The sequence below is a fragment of the Nomascus leucogenys genome, chromosome 9 (assembly GCF_006542625.1).
Source record: "Nomascus leucogenys isolate Asia chromosome 9, Asia_NLE_v1, whole genome shotgun sequence".
Taxonomy (NCBI): Eukaryota; Metazoa; Chordata; class Mammalia; order Primates; family Hylobatidae; genus Nomascus; species Nomascus leucogenys.
This window is the reverse complement of record NC_044389.1, coordinates 10,056,450-10,074,621: the sequence shown is the minus strand read 5'-3', so window position 1 is coordinate 10,074,621 and position 18,172 is coordinate 10,056,450. Positions and strand designations below refer to the sequence as shown.

Sequence of the window (18,172 nt, the reverse complement as noted above, 5' to 3'; positions counted from 1 at the left end):
TAATTCTGTTTATGTCGTATATCACATTTATTAACTTGCTTATGTGAAGCCACCCCTGCATCCCTACTATGAAACCCACTTGATCATAGTGGATTACCTTTTTTATTTGCTGTTGGATTCCATTAGCTAGTATTTTGTTGAGGATTTTTGCATCTATGTTCATCAGGGAGATTGGTCTGTAATCTTCCTTTTTTGTGATGTTCTTTCCTGGTTTCAGTATTAGGGTGATACTGGCTTCATAGAGTGATTTAGAGAGAATTCCCTCTTTCTCTGTTTTTTGATATACTGTCAATAGGATTGGTACCAATTCTTTGAATTTCTCATAGAATTCGGCTGTGAACTTGTCTGATTCTGGACTTTCTCTTGTTGGCATGTTTTTTACTACCATTTCAGTCTTGCTGCTTATTACTGGTCTGTTTGGAATTTAATTTCTTCCTGGTTTAATCTAGGAATGTTGTATATTTCCCGGAATTTATTTATCTTCTCTAGGTTTTCTACTATGTGCATGTAAAGGTATTCATAGTAGCCTGGAATGATCTTTTGTATTTCTGTGGTAGCAGTTATAATATTCCCTGTTTGTTTCTAATCGAGTTTATTTGGATCTTCCCTCTTCTTTTCTTTGTTAATCTTGCTAATGGTCTATCAATTTTGTCTATCTTTTCAAATCCCTAGCTTTTGTTTCATTTATCTTTTGTATTATTTTTGTCTTACAGTTGTATTTAGTTCAGCTCTGATCTTTGTTATTTCTTTTCTTCTGCTGGGTTTGGGTTTGGTTTGTTCTTGTTTCTCTAGTTTCTTGAGGTGTGACCTTAGATTGTCTGTTTGTCCTCTTTCCAACTTTTTGTTGCAGGCACTGCTTTTGCTGTATCCCAAAGCTTTTCATAGGTTGTGTCACTATTATCATTCAGTTCAAATAATTTTTAAATTTCCATATTGATTTCATTATTGATGCAACAATCATTCAGGAGCAGGTTATTTAATTTCCATGTATTTGCATGCTTTTGAGGGTTCCTTTTCGAATTGATTTCCGATTTTGTTCCACTGTCGTTTGAGAGAGTAGTTGATATAATTTCAGTTATCTGAAATTTATTGAGATTTCTTTTGTGGCCTGTCATATGCTCTATCTTGAAGAATGTTCCATGTGCTGATGAATGTACATTCTGCAGTTGTTGGGTAGAATGTTCTGTAAATATCTGTTAAGTCCATTTGTTCTAGGGTATAGTTTAAGTCCATTGTTACTTTGTTGACTTTCTGTCTTGATGACCTGTCTAGTGTTGTCAGTGGGATACTGAAGTCTATGTCATTTTTTTAGGTTTAGTAGTAATTGTTTTATAAATATGGGAGCTCCAGTGTTAGGTGTATATATATATATATATTTAGGATTGTGATATTTTCCTGTTGGACTAGTCCTTTTATCATTATATAGTCTTCCTCTTTGTCTTTTTTTAACTGCTTTTGCTTTAAAGTCTGTTTTGTCTGATATAACAATAGCTACTCCTGCTCACTTTTGGTGTCCATTTGCATGGAATATCTTTTTCCACCCCTCTACCTTAAGTTTATGTGAGTCCTTATGTATTGTTAGGTGAGTCTCTTGAAGAGAGCAGATACTTGGTTGGTGAATTCTTATCCATTCTTCCATTCTGTATCTTTTAAGTGGAACATTTAGGCCATTCACATTCAATGTCAATATTGAGATGTGAGGTACTATTCTATTCATCATGCTGGTTGTTGCCTGAATACCTTGTTTGTTTGTTTTTTTCATTATGTTACTGTTTTATAGGTCCTGTGAGATTTATACTTTTAAGTGGGTTCTATTTTGTTGTATTTTGAGGATTTGTTTCAATATTTACAACTCTTTTTTGCAGATCTTGTAGTACTGGCTTGGTAGTGGCAAATTGTATCAACATTTGTTTGTCTGAAAAAGATTGTATCTTTCTTTCATTTGTGAAGCTTAGTTTCATTGGATACAAAACTCTTGGATGACAGTTGTTTTGTTTAAGGAGACTAAAGGTAGGACCCTAATCTCTTCTGGCTTGTAGGGTTTCTGCTGAGAAATCTGCTGTTAATCTGATAGGTATTCCTTTATAAGTTACTTGATACTTTTTCCTCACAGCTTTAAGATTCTTTCCTTGTCTTCACTTTACATAACCTGAGGACTAGGTGCTTAGACAATGATCTTTTTGTGATAAATTTCCCGAGTGTTCTTTGTACTTCTTGTATTTGGCTATCTAGATCTCTAGCAAGGCCAGGGAAGTTTTCCTTGCTTTTTCCCTCTAATATGTTTCCCAAACTCTCAGATTTCTTTTCTTTCTCAGGAACACCAATTATTCTTAGGTTTGATCATTTGACATAATCCCAAATTCTTGGAGGCTTTGTTCATTTTTTAAAATTCTTTTTTGTCTTTGATGGATTGGGTTAATTCAAAAGCCTTGTCTTGGAACTCTGAAGTTCTTTCTTCTGCTTGTTCGATTCTGTTGTTGACACTTTCCAGTGTATTTTGTATTTCTGTAAGTGTGTCCTTTGTTTTTAGAAGGTGTGATTGTTTTTTATTTATTTATGCTATCTATCTATTTCTCTGGAGATTTTTCTGTCCATGTCCTATAACTCTGTTTTTTTGGACAGAGTCTCGTGCTGTCGCCCAGGCTGGAGTGCAGTGGCGCCATCTCGGCTCACTGCAACCACTGCCTCCCGGGTCCAAGTGATTCTCCTGCCTCGGTCTTTGAAATAGCTGAGACTACAGGTGCCTGCCATCTCGCCTGGCTAATGTTTAAATTTTTAGTAGAGATGGGGTTTTACCAGGTTGGCCAGAGTGGTCTTGAATTCCTAACCTCAGATTTTCCACATGTCTCAGCCTCCTAAAGTGCTGGGATTACAGATGTGAGCCACTCTGCCCAGCCTGTTTTTAATTTTTTAAAGTTGTTTTTCACATTTCTCTGGTGTCTCTGAGGGTAGCTTAATACTCAAACTTATGAATTATTTTTCTGACAATTTAGAGATTCTGGGTTTGGCTCCATTTCTAGTGAGGTAGTGTGATCTTTCGGGGGTGTTAAAGAATCTTGCTTTGTCATATTACCAGAATTGTTTTTCTGGTTCCTTATCATTTGGGTAGCTTATGTCAGAGGGAAGATCTAGGGCTCAAGGGCTATTGTTCAGATTCTTTTGTCCCATGGGGTGTTCCCTTGATGTGGTGTTCTCCTCCCTTCCCCTAGGGATTGGGGCTTCCTGAGAGCTGAACTGTAGTGATTGTTATAGTTTTTCTGGGTCTAGACACACAGCTAAGCTATTAGGCTCCAGATTGATACTGGAGAGTGTCTGCAAGGAGTCCTATGATGTGATCTGTTTTCAGGTCTCTAAGCTGTGGTTGAAAGAGTCGGACCGACTCAAAGAGTTGGACCCGATCGGGCTCAAACCAAAGACACGCTGGTCGCAGTCAAGAGATTTTATTGGAGGCACCAAGGCCACACCACACGGAGGAGGAGAAGGAAGGAAGAAGGGGCGAGCTGCTTAGGTGCTGGGTTTTTATACTCAGTGGGGCTACGTGGGCATTGGTGATTGGCTTAGGGGTGGGGTTTGAGTAAAAGGCAGGAGGTGTTCTTCCCTGATTGACCTTCTCTTGGTGGGCTCGCAGGGTGGAGAACCAGGAACTGGGGGTGAAGAACCCGGAACCGGCACCATCTTACTGTGCCCATGTTACCTGACATTCCTCTCTTTTTTGTTTTTTTTTCTAAATGTCGGGGAAGGGGGCACCATGATCTGTCTGGCTGCTTCCTGCTGAGTGGGGGCATCATGAGGAAGGGGTACAGGAGGGCCATTGAGGTTTTATACGGGGCACAGTAAGAGTATAAGGCCAAGTAATAAGGCGCTATAGATGAATGTCTCTTGAGGTGTGAAGTCCATGAATATTCCTTATAGGTATACGTCTTCTAATGATGTAAGCCAGTTGAGAGGTAAGGAGAGGTTGGTGATGAGCCAGCTATCTGTGCGAAGGCAGTTTAAGAACTGGCAAAAGCGGTAGGCTGTAGGTAGTGGAGTTGTAATCGTTTTGTAGGGCAATCTGCTTTAAGAAGAAAATAAAGAGGGAAAACATTAGTTATGTCTAAGAAAAAGACAGCTATGTTTAGCACCTGGTAGACCTACTTTCGGTGAGCAATGGGGTGTACAACACGGGCTGGACAGCGTCTGGAGGACGGATACCGGTTGTTTGGTGCGCTGACAGTTAACAGGGCGTGAGACTGTCCCTGGATTCCGCTGTGTCTTCGCAGGTCACCAGGAGTTGATAATTTCTGAGGAGAAGCTGGTTAAATGTTTGATTAGATATAGAATTAATTTGTTTTTTCATGAATTTGATGAGGCAAGGCAGGAGTGCACAAAAGGCAAGGATGCCCATTACTGGGCCTAAAAGGGGAGAAGCCAGGCTATGAGGGGGGTCTTTAGGGCTTCCCATAAGGAGGCCTGGGACCTTACATCCATTAGTTTTCATTTGATTTGGTTGAGGTTTTTTATGTTGGTTTTAACTACTTGAGACTCATTAATGTAGTAACAGCAATTTTCTTGTAAGAAGATACAGGTACCTCCTTTTTCAGCCGTGAGTAAGTCAATAGCGCGCCGATTTTGTAGGGTTACACCAGCTAGAGATGTGATTTGGTGTTGGAGGGCAGCTAAGGATTGTGCTGTTTCCTCGATGGCATCTTGCATTTGCGTCTGGAGATCTGAGAGTTGGGAAACGCTATATCCTAGAGAGGTGGCACCGAGTCCTGTTCCTAGGAGGGAGGTTGTTAGGGAGATTCCGAGCATGATGGGAAGGAAGATTGTGGCTAGTTTGGAGAGAGTTAGATCTTGGGTGATTGAATTGGTAGGCTTGTAAGCTTTCGGCGAAGGAGAGTAAGGTGAGTTGACTAATGTAGTTGGTATACAGGGGCTGGGTAAGGAGGAGTTTGCAAAAGGTGGTGTTAAAAGCCTCGTGGTAGCTGCTGGTGTTGTAGCAAATGGGGCCGAATGAGAGAGGATGATATGGAAAACATATTTGGAAAGTGTGAGTGAGGTGTCCGCTGCCAACTCGAAAGCTTGGGTGGCTGCAATGAGTTCTGCTTGTTGATTAGTAGTATTGGGCGGCAGAGGTTTTGCTTGTATGATTTGAGTGAGGGAGACTATGGCGTATCCTGCAAGGCACTGTCCTTGTAAGGAAAAAGAGCTCCCATCTGAGAACCACGTATGGTCAGGGTTGTCTAAGGGCCCTTCTGTATTGGACAAGGTAGAAGGGATTCCAGGATTTCAATACAATTGTGTTGAGGGGGGCGGGTGAGGATTGATTGGGAGGAGGGTGGCAGGAGGGGAGCACATGGTTGAAAGGAAAGTGTGGGGTCGTGTAGGAATGAGACTAGAAGGGAAAGTATACGGCTTTTATACGTAATGAAAGGCCTTTGGAGATTGGGCAAGTGTAGGGCTGGGGCCTTTAGTAAGGCTTGTTGGAGTGCTCGGAATGGTTGTCGGATGGTGGCGTCCAGGGGTTCAGACGGGGCTCCTCGGGATGGATCATAGAGTGGTTTGGCTAATAAAGAGTAGTTGGGGAACCCGCTAGTCCTAGGAATGAAAGAACTTCTTGTTTGGTTTTGGAGGTGGGGAGGCTCCGGATAAAGCCAAAGTGATCGTCTTTGACTCCTAGGTAGGTGACCTGTGTAGATGAGAGTTGAACTTTAAGAGGAGACACCCGGTACCCTTTGTCTGCGAGGAAGTTGAGGAGGGAAACAGTGTCCGTTTGGGAGATGGCTAAGGACAGGCTGCACAGGAGACGATCATCTACATACTGTCAAAGGGTGGACTGAGGAAGACGGAGTAGTTTTAGGTCGGAGGTGAGGGTTTGGCCAAAGCCTTGAGGGAGTACTGTCCATGTTAACTGACGGGATTGTTGAGTATCTGGGTCAGTCCAAGTGAAAGCAAAGAGGTTTTGTGATTGAGGGGAGAGAGGAATGGTACAAAAGGCATCTTTGAGACCTACTACAGAGAAATGGGTGGCGTTAGGTGGGATGGAGGATAAGAGTATAGGGGTTGGCAACTAGAGGATGGATGGGCCTGACGGCCTCATTAATGAGTCTAAGGTCTTGGATGAGACAAAACTTGCCATTGGGTTTTTTGACGGCTAGAATGGGAGTGTTAAATGGGGAATGGGTTAGCCTAAGGAACTTCTTCCTCAAAAGGTCTGAGATTATTGGTTGTAGTCCTTTTAGGCTGGAGGCAGGAAGGGGGTATTGTGGCTGACAGGGAAAGTGAAAGTGATGTGGGTTTTTGAGAAATATTTGTACGGGGGTACACTGTGCTAGAGAAGGGGTAGTGATATCCCAGACGGAAGGATTGACGTGTGGTAGGAGTGGAGGTGGAGTAGGAGCAGAGGTGAGGTCTGTGGAGCTTGCTAATAGGGCCATGAGGGATGTGGAGTTAGGGATGGCAGTTGGGTGGAAAGTGATAGAAGCTTTAAATTTAGAGAGAATGTCTCTTCCCAGTAGAGGAAGGGGACATTGAGGTATGAAACCGGTGGGAAAAATGTGGCCTGAGAAGGAGCAGGACAAAGGAGGAGTGGCCTTGGGGTGTATGGTTTGGCCTCCAACCCCGACTATAGGAGGTCCAAAGAAGGAGGTGGGACCCCAAAACTCCCGCAAAACCGAGAATGTGGCTCCGGTATTAAGGAGAAAGGTAACGGGACGCCCATCCACTGTTAGAGAGACCCTGGGCTCCTGTGAAGTGATGACGTGTCGGGGGAGGAGTCCCAAGGCCCCGTCAGTCCTCAATGGCTATTCCTAGAAGGTCTGGAGTTGGGCTGAGGGCCGGCTCGGCCCCCCTTCGGGGACCGGGACAGTCCACAGCCCAGTGACCAGGCTGGTGGCACTTTGGGCAGGGCGACTGGGGGCGTGGGATTTGGACATTCTCGAACCCAATGTCCTTCTTTACCACATTTAAAACAGGGCCCAGGGGGCTGCTGTTGTGGATTGACAGATGTTGATTTGCGGCCTGGGGTGGACTGGGGAGAGGCTTGGAGCGCTTGTGCCAGCATTTGGCACTTTTGTCTCCTGGCCTTCTCGTCCCAATTGTGGTAAACTTTGAATGCTGTTGCCAGGATCTCGGTCTGTTGAGTGAAAGGGCCCCTGTCCAGTTTTTTAGTTTAGCTCTAATGTCAGGAAAACTTTGTGCAAAAAGTGGGACATGAGAAGTTGTCTGCCGTTGGGGCCCTCGGGGTCTATGTTGGTGTATTATTGGAGAGACTTTGTAAGGCGGTCCAGAAAGGTGGATGGGTTTTCATGTTTGTTTTGTAGTTTTTTAAAATTAACAGCCTTTTGGGCCACCTTACATAATCCGGCTACAAGGCAGGTGGCAAAATGGTCTCGAGAGGCGATTCCATTGTCTGTATTATAATCCCAGTGAGGCTCCTGTTCTGGCACTGCCTGTGCGCCTAAGGGTAAGGCTGGGGTTATTTGGTGGACTTCATCTGCGTAAGTGCGGGCTTGCTCTCAGACTCGCCTGCGCTCCTCGGGAAGGAGGGTGTTAGAGAGAATTATGTAGATATTACGGAAAGTGAGGCTATAGGCTTGGAGGAGATATTGAAATTTTTTGATATAAGAGGTGGAGTTAGAAGTGTAAGAGCCTAAGCATTTCTTAATTTGGGATAAGTTAGCTATAGAGAAGGGAACATGGACATGAATAATGCCTTCTGCCCCTGCAACTTCTCTAAGAGGGGCGAGGATGGGAAGGTGTGATCTGGAACGAGTGGTGGGAGGGCTGAGCAGTGGAGGGGAGGGAGCTGGAGAGGTTGCGGAAGAAGGGGAAGGAAGAGAGAGGTCAGGGGAAGTGGTAAGGGGCGGGGCCGCCGCTCTCCGGGCAGCGGCCGGAGGGTGGGGTTGAGGGTGGTGATATGGCGGAGATTCATCAGCAGGGTCAAAGTCAGGATCAGAGGGAGAGGTTGGCAGTTTGAGGGCAGCGATAAGATGTTGAGGTTTACATGGGAGGCCGTGGACATAGGGGATCTCTCCCCATTTTCCTGTTCGCTCACAATATCCAGAGACCCATAAGTGGGCCATTTATTTTGGTTATCTAAGGGGTATGTAGGCGTTTTGGTTTGAGATCGGCAGTCAGACATTGTGAAGGAGAGTCAGCCGGCAGGGACGCAGAGCCTCCCATTATGAGAGGAAAGGTTTGAGGAAGTGTATGGCAAAGGGCTAGGTAGGGCGTCCCCTAGTAGCCGATTACCATGTCTGAGTCAGAACTTTCGGGTTGGTTGTCACCAAAACGAAAGGACTGAGAGGCCAGTAAAGGCCGAGGGCCATGGGCCACCTGGTACCAGGATTTTCGGAGCGAGAAGGGGAAGGGACCCAGGCCGGAGACGCAAGGAGGAGAGGGAGAAAACTCTGTTCCCTGCAGGCCGAGGCAGAAGCGAGTGATAGGGGCCTACCACTGCCGTAGGGGCGTCGGGCGAAATGTGTTTGTCACGGGAGCGGCTACGGTCTGGCGATTTGCCTGAGAGGTAGGCCCAGGAGGGGAAAACTTACTGAGATGAGGCCGGTGGTGGGCGAAGAGCTCGGCGAACAGGAAAATGGGCGAGGACCGGCCAGGGTCTGGACTGAGCCCGAAAAGGATCGGGGTCCCACTGAGAGGAAGTGGGGAGTCCCGATCCGAGTCATGGCACCAATGAAAGAGTTGGACCCGATCAGGCTCAAACCAAAGACACGCTGGTCACAGTCAAGAGGTTTTATTGGAGGCACCAAGGCCACACCACATGGAGGAGGAGAAGGAAGGAAGAAGGGGCGAGCTGCTTAGGTGCTGGGTTTTTATACTCAGTGGGGCTACATGGGCATCGGTGATTGGCTTAGGGGTGGGGTTTGAGTAAAAGGTGGGAGGTGTTCTTCACTGATTGACCTTTTCTTGGTGGGCTCGCAGGGTGGAGAACCGGGAACCGGAGGTGAAGAACCCAGAACCGGTGCCATCTTACTGTGCCCATGTTACCTAACAGTGGGTACCAGTACCTGCTGTAGTGGAGGTAGCAAAGGAGTGAAATGGACTCTGAGAGGGTCCTTGATTGTAGTTTTGTTTAGTATTGGTTGGCCTCCAGCCAGGAGGTGGCGCTTTCAAGAGAGCCTCAGCTGCAGTAGTGTAGAGAGGATACAAGCTTTCCCTAATGTCACCTGGATAAGTATTTGGTTTCTTAGGTGGTGGGCAGGGCCATAGAGCTCCCAAGAGATCATGTTCTTTGTCTTCTGCTACCAGGGCAGGTAGAGAAAGACAATCAGGTAGGGTCCCACTTAGGCATGTCTGAGATCAGACTCTTATTGGGTGGGGCTTGCTGTAGCTGCTGTGGAGGATGGGGGTGTGGTTCTCAGGCCAATGGAGTTATGATTCCAGGGGGATTATGATATGATAAAGGATACAGATGAGAAGTTAGATGAGGAAGTACATAGTCAGGCCCAGGGGGGTCCTGAGTGACAGAGCTTGTGTCTCCACAGAGAGAGGGTGCTCCACTCTATTGATACCTGGATGCATTCTCCAACCCAGAAGCCCTCTGAATCCTATACTTTAGGGATTTTTATTATAAGGCTTCATCACATAGGCATGACTGATTCTTTTTTTTTTTTTTTTTTTTTTTTGAGATGGAGTCTTGCCCTTTCACCCAGGCTGGAGTGCAGTGGCGCGATCTCGGCTCACTGCAAGCTCCGCCTGCCGGGTTCACACCATTCTCCTGCCTCAGCCTCCCACGTAGCTGGGACTACAGGCGCCCGCCACCGCGCCCGGCTAATTTTTTGTATTTTTAGTAGAGACGGGGTTTCACCGTGTTAGCCAGGATGGTCTCGATCTCCTGACCTCGTGATCCGCCTGCTTCGGCCTCCCAAAGTGCTGGGATTACAGGCGTGAGCCACCACACCCGGCCAGGCATGACTAATTCTTAACTCAATCTCCAGCCCCAGAGGAAGGGGAGAGAGGGAGCTGAAAGTTCCAAACTTCTAATCATGGCTTGGTCTTTCTGGTGACCAGCCCCTATCCTGAAACTATCCAGGAGCCACCAAGAGAGTCTGTCATTAGAGCAAAGGATGCTTCTGTTACCCAGGAAATTCCAAGGGATTTAGGAGATCTGTGTCAGGAACTGGGATCAAACCAAATGTTAGAACAGAGGATTCTTCTAGCAGTCATATCACTCAGGAAATTACAAGGGTTTTAGGAGCTCTGTGTCAGAAACTGGGGATAGAGACCAAATATGTATTTCTTATTATGTTGCAGATGACTTGAATCCTTTTAAATTTATCGAGCCTTGTTTTATGACCCATAACAAGATATACGTTGGTAAACATTTCATGCATATTTAAAAACAGTGTCTACTCTGCTGTTTCTATGTGGAGTATTCTACAAATGTCATAGGCCAAGTTGGTTGATAGCATTGTCAAGTATTCTGTACCCTTACTGATTTTCTCTCTACATGTCCTACCAGTAGCTGAGAGAGGGCTTGAAATCTCAGACTATAATTGCAGACTTGTCTGTTTCCTTTGTCAGTTTTATCAGCCTTTCCTCCATACATTCTGCAGCTCTATAAGGTATATAAAGTTTTAGTTTATCATTTTGATGAATTGGCCACTTTATCATTATGAAATGAACTTCTTTATTCCTGATAATATTCCTTTCCATGAAATCTACATTTTTCATTGTTAATAGAGCCACTCCAGCTTTCTTTTAGTTTCAGCATGGTGTAATTTTTCCATACTAACCTTTTCATCTATTTGTCTATTTATTTTTAAGTAGGCTTCTTATAGGCCACATGTAATTAGATCTTACCTTTTTATCCAATCTGAAATCTCTGCCTTTCATATACATTTGATGTTATTACTGATTTAATTGAGATTAAATCTACCATCTTGCCATATTTTCTATTCAACCCATATGTTCTTTCTTTTCTTTTCCCTCTTTTACTGTCTTCTTTTGGCATTGGATAGTTTTTTATAATTACATTTATCTCCTTTGTTCATGTATAATATATCTGTCCTTTATTTTTGTGTTCTCAGTGGTTGTTTTAGAGTTCATAATATTAATATATGTATTTAGCTTTTAACATTCTAGCTTCAAGTGATATTATATCACTTTGTACATGGTGTAAGAATCTTACAAAAGCATATATCCATGTCTCTCATGGCATTTGTGCTATTGTTATTAGATATTTTACTTTTAGAGATATTATGAACCTATGCTACATTGTTATTATTGATTGCCAACACTCAGTTTTCTTTTAAATAAATTTAAATAAGGAAAAGTCTTTGAGTTACTCATTTAATTGCCATTTTTAGTATTCTTTATTTCTTTGTGTAGATCCTCATTTTAATCTGGTATCCTTTTTCTTCTCCCTGAAGGACTTCTTTTAACATTTATTGTAGTGGAGGTTTGCTGGTGGTGAATTCTTTTGGTTTTTGTTCACCTATAGTTTTGATAAATATTTTTGCTTTGTTCAGAATCCAACTTGGCATTTTTTTTCTTTAAATATTTAAAGATGCTGTTTTAGTGATTTCTAGCTTGAATGGTTTCTAGTGGAAAATCTGCTGTTATTCTTACCTTTGGGTCTTTGTACGTAATGTGTCTTTTTTCTCTGGCTGCTTTAAAGATGTTCTCTTTTTCATGGGTTTTGAACAGTTTGATTACAATATGCCTTGATGTTGTTTTCTTCATGTTTTTGTGCTTGAAGTTTGTTGAGATTTTTGGATCTGTTTTATATGGTTTTCATCAAATTTAGGGTGTTTTGCCCATTGTTTCTTCAAATATTTTCAGTCCTAATTCTTCCTCTTCAGGGACTCCAATTACATATATATTAGGTCTCTTGAAGTTGCCCCACAGCTCCTGTTCAAAGTGATACTCTGTTCATTTCTTTGAGTATTTCTTCTGTTTTTCATTGTGAATAGTTTCTCTTGCTGTCTCTTCACTACTTTTCGTTTCCCTTTCTTTTTCTTAAAATAACATTTATTTACTAACTCACAATTCTGTATGTTAGACATCTGGATGTGGCTTAACTTGAATTCTCTGCTCAAATTATCACAAGGCTGATATGAAGAAATCAGCTAGGCTGAGTTCTTGACTGGAGGCTCTGGAGAAATGTTTGCTTTTAAAGTCATTTAGGTTGTTGGTAGAGTCTATCTCATGTGCTTGTAGTACTAGAGTCCTTGTTTCCTTGCTGGCCATCAGTCAGGGACCACCTTCAGCTCATAGGGCCACCCACATTCCTTGCTATGTGCCCCCCTTTATCTTCAAAGCAGTAATGGTGTGTTGAATCCTTCTCAGACTTCAAATCTCTGACATGCTCCTCTATGACCAGCTGGAGAAAACTCTGCTTTTAATAAACTTACTTGATTAGGCCAGGCTCACCCAAGACACGTAATATAAGATAGTCATGAGAGTGGTATCTGATGATGTTCATGGTTGTTATGCAGTTGTTTTAGTCTGCTTTGGCTGCTATAACAAATACCATAGATTGGGTGATTTAACAGAATTATTTTCTCATGATTCTGGAGGCTGAGAAATCCAAGATCAAGGTGCTGGCTGATTTGGCTTCTGATGAGGGCCCTCTTCTTTGTTTGCAGATGGATGCATTTTTGCCATAGCCTTACATGGGGGAGAGATAGATTATTGCTCTCATATTTCTTCTTATAAGAGCACCAATCCCATTCATGAGGGCCCCACTCTCAGGACCTAATCACCTCCCAAAGGCCCCACTTCCAGATGTCATCACATTGGGAATTAGGGCTTCCATATATAAATCTTTAGAGGACACAGACATTCAGTTCCTAGCAGCAGGCTATGTACATGTAGGGGCAATCATTGAGGGCAAGTGTAGGGTCTTGCCATTGCAGGTGGAGGTGGATTTCAAGTCCTAAAGAATGGCAACCTGGAAATGCTACATAACCATGGTGGAGATATCTGGGAGGGACAGTTTTTCTTTTTCCAAGATCTTCATTTCTTTTTGATGATGATGCTTCGTTTTTCAGATTACTGAATATCAAAGAAAATCAACTGAAATGGTTAGTGCCTCCATCAGGCCTTTGGGCCTTCAAATGACATCTGGCCTAGGAGAAGCTTTCTGGGTGGCACATTTAATGAGGATTTCTCTCCCCTCCTGGGATGTAAATTGAATCATGGCAGGAACTATATTTTCTGTCATCTCTCCCATCCCCAAAACAAAACAAGCCATAACAGCAAACGTTTTTTTATATATTTCTGGCACTTTTTTTTATATTTCTGACACATTTTTCTCCCCATCTGGACACCCAGGCTTGAGAAAGAATTGTTTATGTTCCTCATCCCGGTCCCCGTGCTTACAAATGACTCTACCTGCTGCCATCTAGACACCCACCCCACTATTCTACTACAAAGGCCACTACTGATTTCTTCGTTCGTATTTTTTTTTTTTTTTTTTGAGCCAGAGTCTTGCTCTGTCACCCAGGCTGGAATGCAGTGCGTGATGTCAGCTCACTTCAGCCTTGACCTCCCAGGCTCAAGCAATCCTCCCACCTCAGCCTTCCAAGCAGCTGGGACTATAGGCATGCACCACCATACCTGGCTAATTTTGTTTATCTTTTTGTAGAGATGAGGTCTCTGTATGTTGCCCAGGCTGATCTCGAACTCCTGAGCTCAAGCTGTTGTCCTGCCTTGGCCTGGGATTACAGGCATGAATGAGCTGCTGTGCCTGGCCTCAGTTAGTCTTAATAGATATGTTCCTTATCTTAGCACTGGCATTTGACATTATTGATTACTCCTTTCTTTCTGAAACTTGTTCCTTCCTTTGCTTCTTTGAACAACCCCATCTGCCTGTTCTCTTTTTGCATGCATGTGCAAGTGTTGGTTCTTAGTTGCCTTCACTAGAAACCCTTCCCCTGCATTTTCTAAATCTTGCCAGGTGATACTGGCAGAAAATAGACTTGTGGGATATGATGAGGTTTCTCTTCAAATAACCTGATCAATCTTTTATTCTTTAATTCATAGTACCCCCCCCCCCCCGCCTCCTTTTGTCCTTTTTCCCTTTTTGCCTTTGTTAGATGCCCAGGCACGCCACAGTACCAGACGTTATCAGTACCAGCTCACATTCCTTTCCTTATTTGGAAAGAGGACTAACTTTCTAGCTCGTTACAGACACCCCTTCCCCTTTCCTCTCCACTTTCCTTTACATGCCCACCTTATCTAAAAAAATCAAATGTTTAGCCAACTGGGATTAGTTTAGATTGTATGACCTGACCCCGGCCAATGGGGAAAGGGTACAGAGGCAGGACTTGCATCAGGAATAAAGGATCTCGTGCCCCTTTGTTCAGGTGTGCTGTCATGGCGACTGGCCAAGGACGCACCCCTCTGCGCAGAAGTAAAATTGCTTTGCTAAGAATCCTTTGTTTGAGTGTTCAATTTCCTTAGGATTTTGAGCATTATTCCTAACAGACTGAACTGAGTTAAATCCTGATTTGGTGAATGTTGTGTAATCTTGCAGAAATTATACAGCTTCTCTGTCAGTTTCTTCTTCTGTGAAATGGAAGTTTTCCCCATGCTGCAGGGTTATGGTGAAGGTGAGTGATGATGCATGTAAAGCACCAACACATCAGAGCTCTCAGTCTTCCGTAGCTCCAGCCTTCCTGATAGCAGAGACCATATTTTAAAGATAGGACATTCTGATGCAGCTGTTTTGACGCCGGCATTGTGATAAAATGCCAGCCAAATATCCCCATGTCTAAATTGGCCTATCAAAATATCCTTATTGAGTGTTTTTTATTAGTTGAGCTATAATCCACATACCATAAAATTTACCCTTTTTTTTTTTTTTTCTTTCTGAGACAGAGTCTTCCTGTGTCACCCAGGCTGGAGTGCAGTGGTGCAATCTCGGCTCACTGCAAGCTCTGCCTCCCGGGTTCACGCCATTCTCCTGCCTCAACCTCCCGAGTAGCTGGAACTACAGGCACCCACAACCTCGCCCAGCTAATTTTTTGTATTTTTAGTAGAGACGGGGTTTCACTGTGTTAGCCTGGATGGTCTCGATCTCCTGACATCGTGATCCGCCCACCTCGGCCTCCCAAAGTGCTGGGATTACAGGCATGAGCCACCGTGACTGGCCAAAATTTGCCCTTTCAAAGTGTACATTTCAGTGATCCCTGGCAACCACTAGTCTTTTTTTTTGGTTTTATGGATTTAAACTCTGGAAGTTTCATATAAATGGAATCATATGCTTTAAGCCTTTTTGTGTCTGTTTCTTTCACTTAGTATAATGTTGCAGTATTTTATTTCTTTTGATGGCTGAATAATATTCTATTGTATGGATTTAAAACAATTTGTTCATACATTAGTTGGTGGACGTTTTGGTTGTTTCACTTTTTGCCTACTATCATTAATGCTGCTGCGAAAATTTGGGGCACTAGTCTTTTCTTTCGCAGTATCTAATCTACTCTTCATCCCTTTCAGTGTATTTTTCATGTCAGACATTGGCATTTTTTTCTCTACAGTTCTTATATACATCTTTTTTATCTTCCTTGTCTTACTTGACATGTTAAGTTTTTCCTCTAGCTTCTTAAACATATGAAATATACTTATAATAACTGTCTAACTGTCCCTGTCTAGTGATTCTATCAACTGTGTCATTTTTTGGTCAATTTCAGTTGCTTGCATCTTCTCATTATGGGTTGTATAACCCTGTTTGTTTGCATCCCAGAGGATGTTTTTTTAGATGATAGGCATTGTGAATTTTTCCTTTATGAGTATTGGGTATATTTTTATTGCCATATAATTTTTTGAGATAGGGTCTCACTCTCTTGTACGTCACTGCAGTGGCAAGATAATGGCTCACTGCAGTGTCAACTTCCCTGGCTCAAACGAACCCCTCACATCAGTCTCCCAAGTAGCTAGAACTTTGGGCATGTACCACCACACTTGGCTAATTTTTTAAGGTTTTTGTAGAGACAGGGTCTTACTGTATTGCCCAGGCTGATCTCAAACCCCTGGGCTCAAGCAGTCCTCCTGCCTCAGCTTTGCAAAGTGCTGGGATTACAGGCACACACCCCTGCACACAGCTAATTTTTGTATTTTTTATAGTGGTGGGGTCTTGCTGTGTTGCCCAGACTGTCTTGCCGTGTTGCTGTAAATCCTGGGCTCAAGCAGTCCATGTGCCTCAGCCTCCCAAGGTGCTGGGATTACAGGCATGAGCCACCATGCTTAGCCCCCATAGTATTCTTGAGCTTTTTTCTGGAGTAAAGTTATATCACCGGGGAAGAGTCTGATCATTCTGGGTTTTGTTTTTCAGCCTTATTAGGCATGTACTGATCAGCAATTCTTTCAAAAACATGTACTGTCTGACCCGTTAAGAAAAAGATTGTTGACCCTCTCTTTGCATATTGTCAGGTTACTATTCAGAATGGTGCCATTTAGACTGAAAAAGCAAATGGCAGATTTTGCAACTCTTTGGCCAGTGAGAGTCTTAAGTATGGAAGACACGGTGAATTCAAATTTTATTAATGGATTCTACTGAAATCTATTCACAAGGACATCCTTTTGTTTGTTTGTTATTTTTATGAAGAGCTGTCCCAACATAAGGCATTGGGGACCGTGCTGGAGTACTAGTGCCAGGGAGGCTCCCATGAGGCCCTTAGGATAGCGGGGGGCTGTAGAGCTTAAGCAGGCTGAAGTTTACCCATCTCTGAAAGGCTGGCAGGATCACAGCTGTGGAGCTGTCAGTCATATGCCACACATCATTTGGACAAGCTCAGCCCTTTGGCTGAGAGGTTTAGCAGTGAAGCTAGAGACTGACCATTAAAAGAATCTCGAGGACTGTTCTCCTCTCTCATTCCAAAACCCCTTAAGGTTTTCTCCTTGAGGTGATTTTAAGAGAGTGGAACTAAGAAGTCTGTCAAATGCAGAAAACACCTAAAGAGGATGCCTTCAGCTGTGGGTCTCAGGACAGGTCAGTGGAGCCCACAGAGCAGGAGGCTCACCCTGCAGGGCCGGACTGGGAATCCCACGTTAGAGCAATGGGGCCGAGTAGATGCACAGGAGGCAGGAGTATCCATAGCCCTTGTGCTCCCTACCACAGAGCAGCAGGGAGGCAGCAGAATGAGATAACCTGCATCTTTACAATAGTCAACCAGTGAGTGTGGTGTCAGGAGACTCTAAAATACAAGCAGCCCCGCAGCTGCCAACTTCATTTGTCTGGAGAGAAGCCCAGGTTGAAAAAGACCCTGCACCTCACACATAGCTCAGGTCCTAAGGAGCTTCCCTGTGAGTAGCGAGATTTCCTGCCAACGTGGGACCTGGCTCTAGCCCTTCCTGCATGAACCTCATGCAAACAGCTGGACAGGAAGAACTGCCTTCTGAGAAGATGAGTAAGGGTCAGAGTCTCCACCTCCCCATGCCCCTTTCTCTCCTTACCTACACACAACTGCTAGGCCCCGGATTCAAGAGCCTGGGTCCCTAGGAAACCCAAAAAGTGTTTTCTTTTTCTGTTTCTGTCCCTTTCTCTTACATACTTTTATTACCATAAAATGTTAGGGAACTAGATACCCAATCAGTTTTACCTATTATGGTCAAAATGAAGTGCAGAGACTGGAACTCCCCCTTATGCAAATCCTGGGACCCACATGGACTCATCTCAACAGAGACATTTAAGAAGCTTATTCCAGCCACCAAGAGAAAATAAGATATTCCAATCCACACCTGGTTCTTACAAAGCAAGTGACCCCATCCTCACCACTCCACACTCACTTTCCTTTTCACTCCTCATATCTCCTATCCTTTATCTTTTCTGGAACCATCTCTTTCTCTCTGATTCTCAAATGTGCCCCAGGGGTGCTCTCACTCTCCCTTGGCATCCACCTCGGTCACGACCATCAGCATCATCTTACCCCCTCTTCACACCCAGCTTCACTGCTGAACACAGGGTAACTGCCTGATCTTTCACTCTGGTTCTACCCGTGCCCTATGTTCCTGCAGAGAAGGACAGGGAAACTCTGGACTTTCTGCCTCATGTCTTGAAAAGCTTTGAGAATATGCCATGTTGTTTTCCACTGGACTCTGAGCTCATCTTCTCATAGGAAGAGGTCTTCCTGTCTAGCTGTTTGCACAAGTGGTACGTTCCAGGCAGAAGAAACAACACACAAAAGCCTTGAGGTGGGAATGAGCCTGGTGTGGTCAGAGAATGGGA

General features: G+C 43.9%; 1 protein-coding gene across 4 annotated transcripts in view; it reads left to right on the top strand.

The window, feature by feature from the left end:
* MTUS2 (microtubule associated scaffold protein 2) overlaps positions 1-18,172 on the top strand; it is a 690,072-nt gene that overhangs the window by 233,766 nt on the left and 438,134 nt on the right. The window lies entirely within an intron of this gene.